This window comes from Paroedura picta, chromosome 5 (genome assembly GCF_049243985.1).
Source record: "Paroedura picta isolate Pp20150507F chromosome 5, Ppicta_v3.0, whole genome shotgun sequence".
Taxonomy (NCBI): Eukaryota; Metazoa; Chordata; class Lepidosauria; order Squamata; family Gekkonidae; genus Paroedura; species Paroedura picta.
In genome coordinates, this window is record NC_135373.1 from 76,432,152 (window position 1) to 76,440,515 (window position 8,364).

An 8,364-nucleotide genomic window follows, 5' to 3' on the forward strand; every position below is an offset into this window, starting at 1 on the left:
CCCCAGCAGCTCATTTTACCAACCTCGGAAGGATGGAAGGCTGACTCAACCTTGAGCCGGCTTCTGGGATCGAACTCCCAACCTCATGGGCAGACAGCTTCAGACAGCATATCGCTGCCTTATCACTCTGCGCCACAAGAGGCTCTTAATTCTTTTATACACAGCATCAAAACTGAAAGGGTACAGAAGAGAGCGACGAGGATGATCTGGAGCCAAGGGACTAAGCCCTATGAAGATAGGTTGAGGGACTTGGGAACGTTCAGCCTGGAGAAAAGGAGGTTGAGAGGGGACATGATAGCCCTCTTTAAGTATTTGAAAGGTTGTCATTTGGAGGAGGGCAGGATGCTGTTCCCATTGGCTGCAGAGGAAAGAACACAGTGATCCATGCAACGGTCACTTCCAGATTAGACTTCTGTAACTCGCTCTACGCGTGCCTTCCCTTGTCTTTGACTCGGAAGTTACAGCTGGTCCAAAATGCGGCTGCCAGGGTCCTCACTAGAACACCTTTGAGGGCCCACATTCAGCCGGTGCTTTGTCATCTGCACTGGTTACCAGTCTGTTGGTATTGACCTTTAAGGCTATACGCGGCCTGGGTCCCGTCTACCTGCGGGACCGCTTGGTTGCTTATGCCCCCCGCAGGGCACTCCGCTCTGCGGGTATGAATTTACTGGTTGTCCCGGGCCCACGGGATGTTCGCCTGGCCTCGACCCGGACCAGGGCCTTTTCAGTCCTGGCCCCAACCTGGTGGAATGAGCTCCCAGAAGAGCTAAGGGCCCTGCGGGATCTACCAGCTTTCCGCAGGGCCTGTAAGACGGAGCTCTTCCGCCAGGCATATGGTTGAGGCCAGGGCAGCTCTCCCACTAATCCATCAGAGGATCCCCTCCAATATTGAGATCTCTAACATCGAGATCATTGTTAGATCTATTGTATTGGTGCCACCCTCTTCTGAATATTATTCTCTCCACCAGGCTAAACTAAGATCGGAATTGTGACCACCACCGCTATATGTTATATGTAACTTTTGCTGATGTTAATTGGGGTTTTTATGGGGATTTTATTGTGTTTTAACTATTTATGTTGTAAACCGCCCTGAGACCTATTGGGAGAAGGGCGGTCTAAAAATTAAATAATAATAATAATAATAATAATAACAACAACACGCAGTAATGGGTTTAAACTACAAGTACAACGATATAGGCTAGATATCAGGAAAAATGTTTTCACAGTCAGAGTAGTTCAGCAGTGGAATAGGCTGCCTAAGGAGGTGGTGAGCTCCCCCTCACTGGCAGTCTTCAAGCAAAGGTTGGATACACACTTTTCTTGGATGCTTTAGGATGCTTTGGGCTGATCCTGCGTTGACCAGGGGGTTGGACTAGATAGCCTGTATGGCCCCTTCCAACTATATGATTCTATGATCTCTCTCCAGAGAGGGGACACTTATATAGTTTTTCTCTCCATTATATCATCATAACAACCATGTGAGTTAGGTTATGCAGAGACTGAGTTATAGCCCCAAGGTCATCCATTCATGGCAGAGTGGGGATTTGAGCCTTGGTGTTCCAGATCCTAGGCTGGCTGGATCAGGAAGAGTTGGCTGAAACCCCTCCAAAACGGTGGTCCTGTGGCTAGGCCAAAGGGGGCAGGATCAGGAAGCGCATCTTCCCTGCCTAGATGGGGTGCAACTGACATCTGTGCCTCTAGCCAGGAATCTGGGAGTAATAACTCACTAACCATGGAGGCTCAGGTTACTAAGGTGGTCCAAACAGCATTTTATGCATCAGGCACAGCTACTAGCATCCTATCTGTCCTCGGAACACCAGACCACTGTGATCCATGCAATGGTCACTTCCAGGTTAGACTTTGGCAACTTTCTGTATGCGAGTTGTCTTTAACCTAAAAACTGCAGCTGTTACAGAATGCGGCTGCACAGGTCCTTTCTAAAATTTAGCAGCTTAATCATCTTGGAGGACCCATGTCCAGCCTTTGCTGAGACAGCTACATTGGCTGCCAGTTTGCTTCTAAATCAAGTTCAAGATATTGGTCTTGACCTTTAAGGCTATACATGGCTTGGGCCCTGTGTACTTGCAGGCCTGCTTACCTCCTTATGCCTCCTGCAAAGTGCTTTACTCTGTGGGTATGAATCTGCTGATGGTCCCAGGGCCCCAGGAGGTTCACTTGGCCTCGACCAGGGTCAGGGTTTTCAGTTCTGGCCCCTACCTGGTGAAACAAGCTCCCTGAAAAGCTTCAGGCCCTGATGGAGCTTTCAGGGTTCCGCAGGGCCTGCAAAATGCAGCTCTTCCACCCGGCATTTGGCTGAGGCCAGGCGGAAACCCCCAGGGTATTAAATAGGGTCCACCCTCCCCCTGGTTCCTGAGCCTAGTATTAGACCAGTCCCGGATGATGGTAATCTATTCCCAGTTTTCCATCAAGACCACTAGTTGTACCCATGCAAGAAACCATAGCTATTTGCCCATGAATCCTTAAACCACCCCTACATTGCATTAGCTTATTTTAGAGGTGCGGCCCTGCATACGTGGCCCTGCTTCCCCGCAGTAAGAAACTTCCCACAAAAAGAAGCTTGCTGGGCCGCAAGCTAATTGGCCACTTTTGCGGCCGATTTGCTTGCGGCCTGGGAAGTTTCTTACTGCGGGGGGGGGGGGGAGGAGAGGGAGCCGCGGCCCAGTGCCAGGGCCTTCACAGCCGGGTGGTTGGGGACCACCAATCTAGATCATAATCACATATATTGCTGTTAAATGTTTTATTTTTAAATTCCTTAAGGGCTTCTTTAAATCTCTTTAATTCTGACTCAGTCTAATGAATCTTCCTAAATTTACCTAGGTAAATCCCCTTGTAAGGTTTCTTTAATAGTATCAATATCAATGTCAAGCTTTTTAATTTCCATAGAAGATTGATTAATAATTAGAAGCATAAGGTTGAGGGAGCATTTAGTCAGTATGGCTGCCTATTTATTCCTACATTACTTATTTTCTGAGAATAAATGTGGGAACTTTTAGCATCCTTAAACCCCTAGGTATCCAGCTATTTTTTATACAGCATGTAAGTTAAATTTCATTTTTTTTTACAACTTAAGTACAAATGCTGATTCCAATCTCCTGAAATGAAACCATTGCCAATATCCATTGGAGGCTGGTCAAGGACCACATTCTTAAAGACCTTCATAGAAGTTGGCAACTCTGACCCAGAAGCAGCACTTGAGGGGTGCATTTTGGCCTCTAGCATAGGGATGAGGCAACTAAGTTGCATTTCATTGACATAAATCTCTTCTAGGAGCAGAAATTACTAGAAGGTTCCAAGTCGCATTCAGGAATAATTTCTTTGCATGTTTTTGGAGTACATCATGGAAAGTGTGTGTGTTTCATTGACATCTCTCCTCCCCTGCCAAACTGTCATTATAGAAAAATGTAACTGACCCAAAGTCACCCAGCTGACTTCATGTGAAGTAGTGAGGACTCAAGCCCGGTTCTCACACTGGAGGTCAATGGATCATTTTATTTTGATATCCTTACTCCATTATACCACCATGACCCAATGTCTAATGGCAGCAAAGATGCATACAGACAAAACAAACAAACCACAAATAAGCAACATTCTGGCTGTGCAGAGGTAGATGGGGAGCAAACGTTTTTCATGATCACAGCCCTGGATGATATGTGTGAAGCTGTGTTTGATTCAAATTTTGAGCAGAAACTTTGAGGCAATCCAATAAGAGATCTGACACATATAGATGAGCCTTTTGAACATGGTATTTTAAATGACTCTCCTTTTCATCCTGGACTCTGAAATACTCTTTTAGAGTATCTGAGATATTATTTTTAGGTCCATGCTAACAAATTTGAGTCATGTCAGCAAAAAAGATCCTGTGAGGATAGATTTCTACAAAAAGGGTTTTGTTAACTGGTGTCTGAAAAAATTGTTGTTCAAGGCATTTTCCTGTGAAAACAAACCAACACAAAATGGAATAATTAAATTAATAGCTGCAAAAACTACATTAATGATGTTTTCTATGTTATATCTTAAATGGTTATGCTTCATTTTTTTTGTTTAACAATCAGGTCCTGGCACAAATCATTTGGATCCTCAGACAGGCTTGAAAAATAATTTTAAAAAGTGTCACCACATTCCTTTGTCCTGAATTCAGGTCTGGAAAACCATCCCAGTGCTTCCTGTTCTGAAGTTTCAACCTGAAGAGGACTGTTAAAAGGACTTGTAAGTTCATAAAAACAGGAATCTCTTGGCAGGAAATGATACGTTCCTGTTCGTTAACTGGCTGTTAGCCATGACACTTGCCTTGAAGCACACAATGATGTGTGAGTGCCACTTTGTTCTGCAACGTAGGGTATGAGACCGCTTTAGTTCACACCTTTGTAAAGAAAGAGCTCCTCAGATAGTCTGCCACTCAGGGGACAATGTCTTAGGTTCTTCACTGAATCATCACCTTGGAACAGAATCCCTGTTTAGCAGCCAGTAGGGTGGGTGCCTTGATAAATTCAGTGATTTAGAACAAAGCCATCATTCTCCTGAGCAGTTTAATGTGCCGTAATGAACTAAAAGACAGCAGAATGGAAAGGGAGGGAGATACAGGCACTCTGCTGGAAAGCAAAGTCATTAAAAATAATGAGCAGCTTTCACTTCCTTCTTTTTATTAAGTTTCTGCAAAAGACAGTCAAACACTTTATTTTTAACACAGTCACCATGTTTCTAATATCTGCTAGACAGATGACTAAACAAAATCCTCAATAGAGTACAATATTCACAACAACAACAAAATTCACAGCAATTGCTCTGACTTTTCATTTTTTTCTTGGGGAGTTACACCATTTAAAAATAATGATGTTTAGGAGATCTCCAAGCCCTATATGGAGGTTGGATGCTCTTAGACCATTTCCACACAACAGCAAACCCCTGCTCCATCATTCTTAAAGAATCAAACAATACATTTTCGACACAAATTTTTGCCTCCACGGGAATAGTTCTGAATTTCATGAGCCCTTATTGGAATACAGGGTGTTCAAATCCTACTTTACAGTAATGGTTTTTTCCTTCAGATTTTAACTCACGGTTTTTACAGTGAGGAATTCCTGAATTGGAATTTGGTTTCAGAAACACAGAATCATAGAGTTGGAAGGGGCCATACAAGCCATCTAGTCCAACCCCCTGCTCAATGCTGGATCAGCCCAAAGCACCCTAAAGCATCCAAGAAAAGTGTGTATCCAACCTTTGCTTGAAGACTGCCAGTGAGGGGGAGCCAGTGAGGGGGAGGGGATTTCCACCACATCACTATTTTGTGTCATCACTGACAAGTATTTACCTCGCCTATCATCCTCCTGCCCCCACCAAGTTGTCCCCAAGACAGCCACCATTTTTAAAATATTGATTGTGGACAAAGCATTTTCCCCATTAATATATGGAAACACTATAATGTTGGTACAAACCAGTCAGAAAAGTTTCATGTAGGCTTCTCTGTGTAATTACTTGTCCATGAAGTTTTTTTCCTTTCCTTTTTTTTTTGGATTGAGTGGGTTTTGATACCATACACTTGTGTTGTTTCTTCATTCTCTCCCCCCACACTTTCCCCTATAGCTCCTACAGTGTTATGATGCTACAGCATTACAGCATATGAGGCAAAACAAAGTTCCATACATGACAACACATTTAGCATGCTCCATTTGAAATGGTAGCAACCATGCTGTTCACCTCTGGAGGAAGAATCTGTGCCTTCCGTTAAACAAATGGAAAAGACTTCAGCTCGATAATTAAGTTACCCTTGATTCCTGCATACTAAATCCGAATTGCCTTAATGAATATTCATGGCAATTATTGAGCCCCATTAATCCATATTGTTGTTATTTTGTCCTAAATAATTAGAAAGTAAACTAGGGTTGCTATGCCTGGAAACTGGTGAGAACTTGGAGTAGGGGGACATTGAGGCAGATAGCACTGTGCATAGTGTGGCATCACTATTGACAAAAATAAAAGCGGAATCATGTTGTTCTCAGAATAATGGGAAATACTATTGTAAAACTGATTTCCCCCCAGAAGTAAGGTTGTCCCCCCTTCCCTAATGGCTTCCCAGACTCCCTCCCTCCAAGAAAGCAAGCAAACAAGCAGAGATAGAGAGAGAGAGAGACTCACTGCCCTCCCCCCTCCTGTTTCCCCCCTTACCCAACTTCCCTCTCTCCAAGCAAGCAAACACGCACACACACACACACTCCCTTCCCCCCTCCTGCTTACCAGCTGCCTCGATCACAGCAGGTAGCACACTCGTGAGTGTTCATGCATGCATGAATATGCACACATGCGTGCATGCACTCACTCCCTTCCCTTCTCCCTCCCCTTCCTTCTTACTAGCTCCTCCACTGCTGCCTTGGCCCCTGCAGGTCGTGTAGCAGCAGCCCAGGCCCCAGGGGACAGAGCAGCCACTGCAAGTGCCTTGGGGGTGGGGCAGTTGCTGCCTTGGCTCCCTTGGGTCATGCAGAGGCTGCCTCAGTCCCTGGGGCTGGTGTGTTCACTGCCTTAGCCTCAGGGGTGGGGCAGCCACTGACTCAGCCTTGGGGGCCACTACCTTACCCCCACAGATCACACAGTAGCTGCCCAGGCTGCAGGGCCATGCACAGCAGCTGCCTGGGCCCTCCATCTTCTGATGCACTTCGTGGGTGGGACAACAGATATCACATCCATCTACATTTCTGTTTAACAAGGCATGCCAGAAAATGTGTCCCACATTAAAATTTTAAAATAAATAAATGCAACCACTTATATTTTCCCAGGAGTGGGTAAGAGGTCTCCTGGTTCAAAAAGAGGGTATTACTGGTGGCAGCAATCAGGGAACAACAGGACAGGGGGAAATATGAAGGACTAAGGGCGACAGTCAGTGGACTGCACTCACCACCACTACCACCCAATTCACCACAACATGTTCATCATTAGTACAAAGGTTCATCTCCAAAACATTTGTCGATTTTTCAAAATCCTATTTTAAATCAATTTAAGATCTATCAAAGAATTGAAAATAAGAAAATCATTGACATATAAAACCTTATTTTGTTAGTTCTTCCCTTGATTTCATTTTAACCTCCTCTTGAGAGAAATCTATAATGTCTCAATAAGTTAGCCATTTATCTCTCATTGTTAGTTCTCATCTAAGGAATGCATCATGTGTTGAGACCCATAATGGTATTTTAGAATAAAATCTATATTTGTGTTTGTTCCATATTCTCAATAATGCATGTCTAGTGCAATGGATTTTAAATTCAGTGTTTGCTTTATCTTTATCATACCATAAATTACTGCCAATCATGGCCATGCCCTCACTGCTAGGCTGCAGGTTGCCAAGGTGGAGGATGGGGCCATCAAGGAGGGAACGTGGGGAGGCAAGTAGCATGGGTGCTGCTTATATGGAGCATGCTGAGTGTGCGGTTCAGGGGTGGGGATGCCCCTTTAAAGATTCTAGTGTATCGAGGATTCTATCCTATGGAGGGATGGAGGCACCCACTTTGGGAGCCCCTAGAAGCTGACCTCTTGGACCAATCCTTTTGACATTTGGAGATGAGCCAGGGAAGAACCTCCCAGAGGTTCCTGGAAATTTTGGAGGCTATACCTCAAACCCCCACTCCTCCAGGCCCCTGGAAAGGCGGAAAAGTCGAAATTCCCATTTTAGTCAATAGTGCCATTAATTTACATGGGAGCTGCAGCTGAAGCTGCTGAATGGGCCCTTGCACAAGCCTCCTGATTGTTTTGGGGGAGGGACTTTATAGAGGCATCCTTTGTGTTTAAACTGTGGGGATTTTTTTTTTTTGCTTTGGCTGCATTATTGAACACCTATTCATTGCTTCAGGTGGTTTGCTTAAAAACAAACCCATCCCTGGGAGAAGGGAGAGGGAGGTGGATGCGAGGGCAGAAACTGGAGGCAGATATAGCACTACTTCAGCTCCACATATTTCCTGGTGTGTGGCCTGCTGGTTGCTCTCCTCTAGCTTTTGCTTTTTAGCTTGGGGAATCCACTTTATGCGATTCTCCAGGTAACACTTTATAATGAAGGATGTAGCTACCAGTTTGCTGCTTGGATGCTGGGGGGCTTTCCGCACCGGGATCCTTGTAGCAAATTGTTTGCTGAACAAAAAAACGTGATTTAAAATAGTGGAATTCGTCGTTATGCATACCTGCCTTTGTAGTGGAATCCAGTTGCGTTTCCATCGTTTCCCACAAGCTTCCGGTCTCGGCAAAAATCGCTAGAAAGGAAGCGCTATTGCTGAGCTCGTCCCGCCCCTGGCCGTCAAGCAGCCAATGGGCAGCCGTTAGCATGCTCCCAAACAGCCCCTTTCCCTTTAAGAAAGGTTTTTTTAA